The sequence below is a fragment of the Heloderma suspectum genome, chromosome 1 (assembly GCF_057233095.1).
Source record: "Heloderma suspectum isolate Gila_16-S chromosome 1, 16-S_ref, whole genome shotgun sequence".
Taxonomy (NCBI): domain Eukaryota; kingdom Metazoa; phylum Chordata; class Lepidosauria; order Squamata; family Helodermatidae; genus Heloderma; species Heloderma suspectum.
In genome coordinates this window covers 174,565,010-174,578,043 of record NC_139458.1, presented here as the reverse complement: position 1 = coordinate 174,578,043, position 13,034 = coordinate 174,565,010, and the positions used below count along the sequence as shown (strand labels likewise).

At 41.3% G+C, this 13,034-nt stretch overlaps 1 protein-coding gene across 5 annotated transcripts in view; it reads right to left on the bottom strand.

Annotated features, from left to right (window-relative positions):
- FMNL2 (formin like 2) overlaps positions 1-13,034 on the bottom strand; it is a 274,316-nt gene that overhangs the window by 211,643 nt on the left and 49,639 nt on the right. Inside the window, exon 1 of one of the 5 annotated variants that reach the window (XM_084810864.1) lies at positions 8,590-8,709. The exons of the other annotated variants lie outside the window; for them this stretch is intronic. The gene's annotated coding sequence lies outside the window, so the exon portion shown is untranslated. Of the gene's footprint in view, positions 1-8,589; positions 8,710-13,034 lie in introns of those variants that run through there. 5 annotated transcript variants of the gene reach the window in all.

The window sequence follows — 13,034 nt, the reverse complement described above, 5'->3', positions numbered from 1 at the left end:
TGACAAAGTTCAGGAACTCCTTCCTGTTCCACCCCTTCCCTGCTGGCCTTCAAGTGTCAGGCAAAAGCTGTTTGTTCCAAAGGGCATTTGAAGACCTTTGAGTGGGGAAGGGATATTTCTCCCTTAGCAATACTGATTTTTCTTTAGCATTGCTTTCAGTTTATTTGACTGTTTTAGTTCATTGCTTTACCTTGTTGTATTTCACGTTCATACTATTAGCTGCCTTAAAGAACCTTTGGTGGGAGATGAAAAATAAAAATACTTTAAGAAATAACATAATGGCCATCCCATAATCCTTCATACTGATTTTAAAAAATATAGAGTTATGATGGGTCTTTCTTATGATAGGGGTAATCTGTCCTACTGTTCCAGTCCAAGAAAAGATAAGCACTTACTCAGAACGGGTAACTTTTTCTCTTTACCACCATTTCCCCTAGGGTATAAAAACTACATTTTCCAGAAATAACTTAACATTAAACTACTGGGCAAGTGTAAGCCCTACAGTAATAGGGGCTATCCAGTGATAAATGAGAGATAAACTGCCAATCCTAGCTTACCATATTGTAAAACACATATGCACACACAAACACTTAAGCAAACAAACGATGGAAAGAAAGCATGTTTAAGACATACATTTGTTGTGCTAACTATCAAGACAAAGTGGTAAAGAGGAAGATAATAAATCCTCAGCAAACATTGCTTTTGCCTGGTGATGATGACTGACAAAACCACCAGGCAAACATCGAACAAGAAGACAGCCCTTTCCACAACCCAGTTAAACAGTTTATGTGGATTTAACTAATTTATTTTCAGTTATTTCAACAGAATAACCTTGCATCAAGTATATTGTCTTAACCGGGCTGCAAGCTAGTCAATGTCAGGAATACACATTTGAAGGACTCCATTCTTTAGCCTTGCAGCCTTAAAAGACTTAACCGCCAACCTCTCACTTCATCCTCCTTGACTCCCATGCTCTGAACTCCTACTAAACTTCCAATAAAGCACCGGTCAGGAAAATGCCTGCACAAACACCATATTGCCTGAGCAATTCAGTCTAAAGTATATCATACAGATGAGAAAGGTAGCTGTCACAATGCAACCATTCCTTAAACATAATAAAATGCATTACTGAAATCTGCTAAGAATGCATGTCAAGTCTTCTAGGAAGCTCAAAAAGCACCTCTCCTCATTCGAAAGGAATACCAGTAGATAAACCACATTTTAAGCCTTAGTGAGCAATTCAGTCTAGATTAATGCTGTTTATTCCAAGCCATCACACCACCAAATGAAATCAGACTGGTGAATTCCTGGAGGCAGCCAAGAACATCGATTGGAAACATATGGTAAGTATTGCAGAGTTTACCTAGACTTATTTGGCTTTATGTTGGCTGATTCCCTCCCCTTTCTAGTGTTGTGGGAGAGTCTAAAACTAAAGATCTCATACAAGGCTTTATTATGGAAATATTTTCCACAATTAAGAGCCAAATGTTGCCTTCAGATGCTTGCACTGAACTCCCAGAGAAGTCAGCAGAAGTTGTGCAAATGTAGTCAAGAGGAAGGATTGTAGACCTTAAATTCTAGTCTTCCTTAGCACACTGATCAATGGAGGATGTGAGAAAAGAGCTGCATTTACTGTGGGCATCTTGAGCCTTCCCTCCCATCCCCATAAAAAGCTACATTGTTAACTTAGTTATTACCATTAAAGTGTCTGGTATATGAATTGTAACTGGGCTGAGGCAGCCCTATTTTGTTTATTCAGCTGAACCAAATAAAGGATTAAAACTGGAGGTGGGTGGAAAATGTAAAAATTAAGAACAATGAGAGGACATGTTCCTTCTTGGAAACTATGGTTTGGGCACCGAGAACAAGCCCTGTACTTGCACACTGCCCTCCTTTCTGTCCTCCGCTCACATGCTCAGCTTAATGTACAACTTCCTGGTTGATCAAACTGTAATTCACTATTACATCCAAAGCATGGTTTGCCCATGGCAGTCTTCCCCAATCTGGTTCCCACCCAATGTTTTTGGACTACAACTCCCAGAATTCATTACCCATGCTGGCTAGGGCTGATGAGAGTTGAAGTCCAAAACATCTGGAGGGCACTAGGTTGGGGAAGGCTGACCCATGGTTTTCAAACCAGAATTGCAACTACTTCCTGCCCTTAAAACTTGGGAGAGCTGTGCTTTGATCTACACACGCAGCAGAATGCGGTGACAGAATGGGCTGTACCACTACAGAATGCAGGAAGGAGCATTTTTCAATGCTTCCTAATGGAGAGAGAGAGAGAGAACCCTACAAGTAAAGAAAAAAACACTAACACATCTATACCAGCTCACTCCTGGCTGTCCTTGTTTTCTACTTGCAGATTGTTTATTTTATTCAGGGAGAGCAACATTCAAAAGTGATATCCCTCACCTGCAGTCTGGAATGATGAACAGCCCATTTGCTCCTCTCTGAACTCTACCACCTCATTCTGATACATGTCCCAAGGAGACATCCAAGTAAGCTTTACAGGTCATCACAGTTGGGCAGTCATAACCTGAGGTTCATTTACATGATTCCAATAGGGCTGGATCAGGCATAATGCTAAGCCATCGTTTAGCATTACAAGAATTAACATAGACAAACTTCAGCCTTGGGTGTTCCCTTTCCCCTCCTCCAGCACAGTAGCAAGGGGTTGGGAAGCTTTCACATCCATTTTTGATTAACTGCAACTTGCCATGTTGTCTGAACCCAGACAAACTGAGGTCAATCTTAACTATGGTTAATGGAAACAAACCAGCTTCAAATAATGGTTTATGAAACTGGCTTGCTTCAACTAATCATAGTTAGGATTAAAAACAGTTTTGGATTCAAATCTCCTTGCGGTCACGCCAGAAAAATAAGTGGGAGCGGTAAGCTTGTTGAGGCTCGTTGTCATAACACTAAACCATGGTTTAGCATTACATCCAAATGCAGCTATTGCAGAATAACTCACAAGGTGGCATCAGTCATAAAACATATGTGCCAAGGAAAGCCGAGTCAGTATCACATAACTCAAAACGTGACAAATTAATTATAGGTATAGATAGCTACATTATTTCATGACTATTGCACCATAAAGGCTGCAGGCACAAAATGGTAACTTTCTCTATTGCAATAATTCACTCGTCATCATCATACCTCATGGCCATAAAACAGGAAAATTTACTGCATGTCAAAGCTCCCCCTTCCCGCCCCCAAAGGTCACAACATGACTTCATAGGAAATTGCTCGCAATCAAACAAACCAAGGGGTAAAAAATGTTCTAACTCTGCCAAAGTGGCTTCAAAATATAGATTTACACCATAAAACAAGATGAATCTTGATTTTGCTACTCATCAAGACAGAAGAGCCCAGAAGGACCTTACCATGATATTCCTATTGGTTTCAATACAAATGGGAACATACACTCAAACACACCCTCCCCTACCCCAGTGGCCTGGAAAAATGCAAGACTACCTAGAGAACAGTAGATTATATTGCAATCCTATACATGTCTACTCAGAAGCATGTCTCACTGAGTTCAACAGGGCTTACTCCCTTTAATGAGAATATGGCTTACTCTCCTTAGTGAGGCTTACTCCTTTTTGTGACCTTGGCATGAGCTTAGGCATTTCTTCAGCTTTAAAATGACTATTCAAAGGGAGGGGAGGAATGTATTTGTAAAACAGAAAATTAACACAACCAGTTTAACAACTTGTGAAACACTCAGGGTTCACACAACACACTAACCCACACTCAGTGATTGAATCATGGGTTATCATGCTGTCTGAATGTAGCGCATTTTCCACACAGTGGCTTGTTAATTATGCGGTGTGGCTTATTTTTCTCAAACAAGCCATCTTGAGAACCCATGGTTTGTTGTTGGGTTGCTCAAGGTAGTTAACAAGCCACACTGCATGGTTAACAAGCTACCCTGCAGAAAACACGCTGTGTTCGAACAACACGAAAGCCCACCCTGTGGAAAAAGTACTGCATTCAGACAACACAATAACCCACGGTTCAACAACAACCCACACTCAACCACTGAGTGTGGGTTAGCGTGTTGTGTGAACCCAGAACCTGTCTCAGCGTGCTGCTGTTGGGTAAGAAACGCTTGAAGCGGGTGACCAAATCTGCCTGGCAGAAGATCAGCCATCATTTTCTTTTTTAGATAGCCTCTACAAGTCCTCAGAAGGGGTTTACTGTTTGCTGCAGGGCTCTTACAGCTGGCTATTCTTATAAAAGACAGATATTTCCTAACAGTCTTTTTTACTGTACTTTCTTCTGTGCACTGGCCAATGACTTGGAGAGTGTTGAGTTTCTCATATTTCAGGCAACAAATGAATTCCTTTTCAGTTGTCCATTTAGTTATCTTTGTGACAACTGATCAGTCCATCCTCAACCCCCCACCCCCACCCCAATTCAGACTCTGCTCCACAGATCTGAAAATTAAGACAGGGAACAGAATCTACAACAGGATATAATGGATTTTTCCCCATCCTGATGAGTTGCATTAAAATTACTGGTTTTGCAAATAGGTAGGTAGGTAGATAGATAGATAGATAGATAGATAGATAGATAGATAGATAGATAGATAGATAGATACTTATTTAAACAAAATTCAATTACCTTTATAAAAGGTGTTTATAAAGCTTCATTACTGGCAATCAAATATTTTCCAAGCACAAATAATGCCTGAAAGAGCCAAGTCTGTACCTATTTCAATGGATTTCCTTCCTTGTTGTGTGAATTAAGACTGCTGTGGTGATGGGGGGAAGGGGGGTGAGACAGACAGCTCTAGCACTACCAGTCCAAATACATTGTGCAAGTATTCCATTTTTCCTTCTTAATGGATTTTTTGTGGAAAGAAAAACTGAAAAAGCAGCGGAAAAACACAGGAGCATTACAAGTAGAAGACACATCATCTGAACTCTCTGAAAAATTCCATGAATGTGGCAGGGTGATTGCACAATAAAAGCCTCATCTGGAAGCACCCTAAGAAAAAGAAATACTTTTATATAAGACTGACATGATAAAATCCTGAATATTTGCAGAGTCCTCTCTGAGGCAGTCCTTTTTCTTCACTGCTATGTCTAATTAATTCAGTGTACCTCTACATATGCATATCACCCTCTGACCTACGAGAAGCCACCATGGGTAAATTTCCCCATGGGGTTTCTCGTCATGGTGGTGGCCACCATTTGGAATATTCGATGTGCTGCAGGAGTGTGCCATAGCTTGCTGTTCCATGCAAACCAGGAGAGGGTGGTTTGTTGGGGTGGTTAACAAGCCATCCTCAACCCCAAAACAGCCCATAGGTAAAACACCCCAACAACCCACCCTCGCTGGGTTCACACAGAACGGAAAGCTACAGTGTGGCTCTGCCATGGCTTGAACATTCAAAATAGCAGCTGCTGTCGCAACAAGAAACCCTGCAGGGAAATTCACCCATGGTAGCTTCTCGTTATGTGCGAACCAGGCCTCAGTCTCCTGCCTTAGTCACTGCTTCTTTGAACCACTGCAATGCCAGTCATAGATCCTGCATTAATTCTTGAAATTTTCCCATCATCCTCAAATGCTAAGCTCCATCAACAGGAAAGTAATGAAGTAGGAACTACTTAAGTTAAGATGCAAAAAATTCTTAATGTGCATCAACGAAGCATTCCATAATTATTTTCCAGCATAGGTTATCTGCATGGCTACAATCAGCCAGGATGAATTGTAACAGCTTTCCAAAGAATTCCATGGATACTCTGAAAAATGGTACAAGCAGGGCTTCCCCCAAAGACAGCTCCACACAGAGCGCAAGTCCAACCAAACAACTACACACATACATATATGTTGTAGCTACCCTTCTATCTCAAACATATATCTCTAATTATTTTCACACATTTTTCAAGCCCAACAATGATCTCAGGAAGGCACGATGCCTGCAGTTTCAATCTTAAGAAAATGAAATTTCAGAATACATGAATGAAGTCTTCTTTCTAAAAAGCAATCTTTATAATGGCTGCCAAATACGGCTGCCTAAATGACAGGCACACATTTCTAAGACTTGTATTTTTATAACTGCTGGAGATTGGGAGAGGGATTCAAAGGAATGTGAGACCACCAAATGTGCAAATAGCGATTTCTTTAAAATAATACACAGAAATACATGCCAGACCCCTCCGCCTGGTCTTGCTGACTGCATCCAGTTCTTCATATTCATTCCTCAAGTACCCTAGGCTTAAATAGGACCATGCACAGAACATAGAGAACAGACTCAGCAACAACCCAATTCTCATGAGGTTTATTGTTGTGAGAGAGTGGGGAGCTATTCCTCTACTCCCTAACATGCACCTAACCAAACCCTTACTTTTATATTCATGACATAATTACAGTTACTATCTTCTACTGTACCTGCCCCACCCCACCATATGATACAATAACCTAAATGCTCATATCCCACTGCCACCTGCCAAGAAAGGTTACTTCATTCACTCCTCTACAGGTTCAGATCAAACCACAATATTGTTTCTAAAGGCTAGTTGCTGGTATCTTCCTCCCACATTTACAAATTATAGCAAAAACATAAATCAATGCTACTGACAGGTGGAGGTTATCCCTAAAATAGGAAGAACTAATCTAGCTACTGTATCATTGTATCCTGATACTGAGTTGCTACTTAGCAACTTAAAGGGAAGGGGGGAAAAAACGACCACATTAATAGGACAGATTATCAGGTTATATTTTTAGAAGCAAATATAAAGACTGCCAAATGCTGCACCAGTATACTTCATATCTATCTGCACACCAGATGTGGATTTAAGAAATTCACTAAGCAGCATCAGCCACCACCAGCCCACAAAGTGTTAGAGCTCTGTATCATGCACAACTGATCCAAAACCGACAATCCTTTTTATTTCTTTAATGACCTGTTACAATTCCTCTCCATGAAGATATGGAAATAATGGAAATGTGAGGGGATAGAACAAGCGTCCATTCAGAAATCGGCCTGTGTAAATAGAGGGGAAGTGAACACAAGGCTCCCATTTGTGCAGGGCCTACATGTATATTTATTATTATTAACATTTATATACCACATAATGTGTTAAGAAAAAGCAATCCATATACAAGCATTTTAAAAAATAAAGCTTTAAAAAAACAAGAACATTAATAACAGTAAACCATTAAAACATTAATTTAAGACTGAATTAAAAAGATGTGTCTGCACATACTTCCTAAAATCCAGGAGAGTGGGGGTCAATCATAGTTCTGGGGGGAGCGCATCCTACAGTTTGGGACCAATGCAGGAGAAAGCTTTTTCACACGTGCCGGACAAATGGGCCTCTGTGGCAGTGGTGCCCTCAACAGGGCCCCTTCTACATACAGTGGTATTGAACCCATCTGCCCCATTCACAAGCCCTCATGCCATTCCTATGTTGACCATAATGTTGGAAGTGGGCTACACAAACAGAGTCCAATGCATGGAGACCTAATCCATGCAGCTGTCAGTCCTCAAAGTCAGAGGCTAAAGATCAAGTAGACTGTGCCACATGTATAGACCCGACTACAACAGATTTCTAACCTGTGGATATCAGCCAGACCCACAGCAGAGGTGGCACGCTCAGCGGGCAATGCCGATGCAACACAACTGGAGCCTCATGCAGTGTTCCACAGGGTTCAGTGCAGTTATCTCTGCATTTTAATGTTTATCTGAAGCTGCTGGGATAATTCAGTCAGAGCTTTATGCTGATGGCATCCAGCTCCCTATTTCATTAATTAAAACAGCCAAGAGAAGCAAACAAGCACCAGGGGGCTGTCGGTCAATGATAATAAACTATGCTTGAGGGTGCAGATAGTTAGGAAGCCAGAGGGTCTGGTGGTGGTGGTGGTGATATTATTGTTGTTGTTGTTGTTAATTTCATGTCTATATTGCCCAATAGCTGAAGCTTTCTGGGCGGTCCACAAAAAAGGCACATCACAATACAAGATAATATAAAATCTCTGACATACAAAATTTAAAACCAACAGCTAGAACATTTACATAAGATACTGGACCTGACAGAAACAACTGACATAAGATGCGGAAAATGTTATTGAAGATACACATAATACCCTGTCTAAGCAGATACACTGCTTGGCTGTGCTCCTGAACCTGGTTTTAAGAGCTGGATAAACAGGTGGCCACAATAGTGAAGAATGCCTTTTATCAATTATATGTGGTACACCAACTCTGTCTCCTCCTAACTAAACAGGGCCCCACACTGGCTTTTATAACCTCAAACACTGACTACTGCGATGTGCTCTAAGTAGTGCTGCCCTTGAAGCCATTCAGAAAACAGTAGTACAAAATACCACAGCTCACCTTTTGGTAGATGTAGGCAAACAAGAACATGTTAAGCCACTGCTAAGTCAACTACACTGGCAGCTAAAGTGTTTCTGCTTCATTCAAAGTTCTGGTTTGGAGATCAACTTATCTCAGAAAGCATTTCTCCACCTAACATTGACATCATATTCACAGGCTCTGTCGAGGTTTCCACATTTCAAGAAATCAGGAAGACATTTGTGGCAAGAAGTAGAAATAACAATGGGGTAGCATACCGTCTCTGGGCTGTCCCAATGTTGTGGAATACCTCTCCCAATAGGTAAACATCTGTTCCTCGGTCTTGAGTTAAGGGATATTTGTTTGTGAAGTCTTCAGAAAAAAGTATGCTGGGCTGTCTAGAAGAAATTTAGTTGAGGATTTTTTATCCTGTACAACAGTAATTTTTCTACATATTTAATAGATTTTAAAATGTTGTTGTAAACCAGGGGCCTCCCACCTTTTCAGGCCCATGGGCCCATTTGGCATTTTGAAAAGGTATCCTGGGCACCACCACAAAGTAGCTGCCATAGGAGATGAAGGGTCAATCACAAAAATGTTGGGAGCACCCCTCCCCCACATGTGTGTGCACATAAATGTGCATACTGTGACCACAATACTCACTGTGGCCTCTCTCTCTGGTTCTTTTCTCTCTGTCCTTGTCTCTCTCTCTCTCTGGCTCCTCTTCATATCTTTCCTTCCTTCCATCTCCTCTTTCTAACTCGCTTTCTCTCCCTCTCTGACTCCTTCTTTCTTTCTTTCCCTCCCTCCCTCCCTCCCTCCCTCCCTCCCTCCCTCTGGCTTGCTTGCTTGCTTGCTTGCTCTTCCTTCCTTCTCTCTGGCTCCTTTCTCTTTCTCTCCTTCCTTCCATCTCTCTAGCTCCTCTGCTCTCTCTATATATCTCCCCACTTTCTTATATGACCCCCACTTTCTTTCTTTCCTCCTCTCTTTCTCTGGCTCTTCTTTCTTTCCTTCCTTCCTTCCTTTCATCCGTCCGCCCGTCTGTCTCGTCTCCTCTCTCTCTCTCTCTCTCTCTCTCTCTCTCTCTCCTTTCTTTCTTCTTTCCTTCTTTCTCCCCCTGGCTCTTCTTTCCTTCCTTCCTTCCCTCTGGCTCCTCTTTTTCCTCTCTCTTTCCTTCTCTCCTTCTCCCTAACTCCTCATCACTTCCTTCCGGCCCCTCTCTCTCTCTCTCTGGTTTCTCTTTCCCCCTCCCTCTCTCCCCAACTCCATGCAAGCAAATGGAGCAATTTCTCTATTCATTTGTTTTGTGAACTGCCCAGAGAGCTTCAGCCATTAGGCAGTATAGAAATGTAATAAAGAAACACACTTGTTTTATATGGTAAAATTCCATTACATCAGCCTCTACCTCAACCACAGGTGGTGCAGATATACCAGCTCCAGAAGTAGGCCTCTATCACAATATTTGAGACAGAAAGACTGTACTATATGCTATAATAAGATAGCCCATTTTTAAGAAAGCAGCTAAGCGTGAGAGGACACTTGGGGGCTGGAGTAGGAATATGGGGGACTTGTGTCTAAACATCTGCCTTCAATTTTTATTTATATTTCATTTGACTCCGGCCCTTTATTCAAGGAGTTCACAATGGCATACATAAGGTTACCAAGCTTTGTTGTGGGGTAGGTTTAGCCAAGACACAATGAATTGACCAAGGCCATCTAATGAGATCACCCAGGTCCAATACTTCATGTACTATAACACCACACTGGATGTTGATGCTTCCACTCAATACACAAGATAGCGTAGACTGTAAAACCATATATGCTTTTAAAATGGAGAAGAGGGGAGAAGTATACATTTTAAAAGTTTGCAGTTGACCTGTTCTAGCCTGGGGGCTTCAACTACCATAAGCAAACATACATGAAGATTTATAGGCAACAAGGGCTCTTTCCCAAGGTTAACGGGTCTTTTTGTATGCTTGCAGTTGCAAAAATCTGTAAGGAATAATAATGGAGCCCTTTTGCTCATGTTTAAATGAGCTTTGAAATAATTATTGAGGGGGTGTTCATACACCTCCACACAACTGTGAAGCCCTTACTTTTCCCCACCCTCCGAGCAACACCACTGTTCCCACTACCACTGCGTCAGCCACACAGCACATCTTGTACACTTAATGATGCCAACCAGACTCTTGCTGATTCAGACCAAACTCCATGTGGTCCCTAATTCTGCCTCCTTCTGTAACCAGTCCTGGAAGCTTATGAGCAGGGCATAAAGGGCTATGGCTACTCATTGGTTATATTCAAAGATTTGGTTCACACATAACAACAACCAAGAATATGGATTGAGTATGGGTTGTTGTTGAATCATGGATTGTTGTTAAATCATGGGTTGTCGTTACATGCAAATCCTGCACTATGGTTTAACTATGGATTGTTAACGACGAACAACCCAGGAAAAGAACCCATGGTTTGCTATTGGGTTGTGAACTTGGGGTTGTTCGTGATTAACAATCCATCATTAAACTGTACTGCAGGATTCACATGTAACAACAACTATTGATTCAACAACAGCCCATACTCAACCAACACTCTGGGTTGTTGTGACATATGAATCACGCCAAAATCTGGCCCTCAAGACACTGAATGTCAAAACTCCATGACTAATGGCGGTTGATCAACATTTCCTCTGTGAATTCAGCAACTGGCCCTCAATGTTTTGGGTGATGCTTGCTAGTCATCATTTACAAAAATGGCACATTAGGGCTTATTATGCTGTCTTTGGAAGCCAATCAGTAAAATGTCACTTTTGACCTTAAGGATACCCTGCACTTGCTGTAATAAGGAGCATCATTCCACTGGCATGATTCCACCAACTCTCCCTTCCACTTTTCATTTTTCTGCTGGAGTCAGTTAAGTAAAGAACTCTCCATGGAAAATATATTACATTAAAAAGAAACAGCAGAGAATTTCCCACCATCCTTAGGAAATCTGTTTGTAGATCTGCATGCTAAAGTCCATCAGAAGTGTCTTTCAGTCATTACAGGAGAGTCCCATGGTGTTACTGCCACATTGATTCAACAGAAGAGGAGCCATTCAGGAACCAAGCTACAAGTCAGAACTACAACTTTAGTGGCAATCCTATGCACAGTTATTTGGGAGTAAGCTCTACTAAACCTAATGGGACATTTCTGAGAAAACATGGATAGGACTGGACTGACAGCCACCTAATAAGTTTGGATGTTTAAATACGGATGTTTAAACAGAAAAAAAAGTCCTACAGCATGGCTGGCTGGGGCATGCTGGGAGTCATAGAACTTTTTTCTGTCTAAACATCCATAGGATTGTGCCCTAAGCTCCTTTTAGAACAGCAGGTGCTATTAAAGATTTCATGGAGAGAGCAAGATTCAGAAGACTGTACATGCATATATGTCAATATTAAACTTCAAAAAGGCAAGTGAATTTTAAGTTCAACTGTTTCTTTTTTATACTTCAAAATATCAACACCAATGTTATTAAGGCTGCAGTCCTATGCACACATGCTTGGGAGCAAGTTCCACTGAATTCAGTAGGACTTACCTCTAAGAAAATATGCATAGGATGTATCTACAGCAAGGGTTGAACAGCCATCCTTTTTTATTCCTGGAGCAAAGAGGCTTGGGCATTTGGCATGCATGCATACCTAGTACGCAATGTTTCATGTAACTGTTTAGTACAGCTATAGCCAGTGCATAGAACTAATGAGTTCTCCAGAAATATAGGTGATGCTGAGCAATAACTGAAAAGTAACTAAAAATAGAAAGTGGGGAAAGGAGATGAAACCCCCTAAGCAGCTCTGCTTGATTTCCTTAAAGCACTGTTACAGTACCTTTGGATCATGTCCATAGTGTACATAAAAATGTTAGTTCATACTGAAGCAGCACAATGTTTGAAAGGCTGGAAAAAAAGGATCTCGACATCAAGGAAATGTCATTTTCTTTGCCTGCATCTTTTATTAAAAAAAATTAGTCACAAGCCACAGAGAAACCTGAAGGCATATTGGAAACAACCAAGTGTGCTATAAAAGCCTGTGCGCTTTTGCATTTCTGTCAGCATGTCTGCCTCTTTGAACTAAAGCCATTCTCATCACACATCATCTTCTTTAAGTTCAAAATGTCAAAAGAACCCTTTTTTCCATTACCTGTATCGAAACTAGTAGCCATAGAAACCATTATAACATTGCACAACCGTAAGATGTTGCCTCTTATTGCACAAGGACACAGAGTAGAGCATATAGATAGCATGTCAAGAAAAATATGCGTGCGTGCACACGCGCACGCACGCACCCACCACCACCACCACCAAACAGGAAAACCAAGAATATGTTCATTACTACAACACATTTTCTCACACACACACACACACACAGCAAAACACCAAGAGTTGCAAAAATTTTACAATGGAAGGTCCCTGCAACTCTCCATGTTCCAACAAAACTTTACAGCAAGGTGTTCACAGCTCTTGAGATTAAAACATTTATGCAATATAATCATAGAATCACAGAATCATAGAACAGTAGGGTTGAAAGAGGCCAACCAACCTATAAGACCATCGAGTCCAACCCCCTGCTCAATGCAGGGATCAAATTTTTTTAACTCGCTCTGTCCCCAAAGGAAGAAAACATACCAGAATGTCACTTTTCTCTCCTGCTCAATTCCCCAGTCTCCCTTCATTATCATGATTTGGT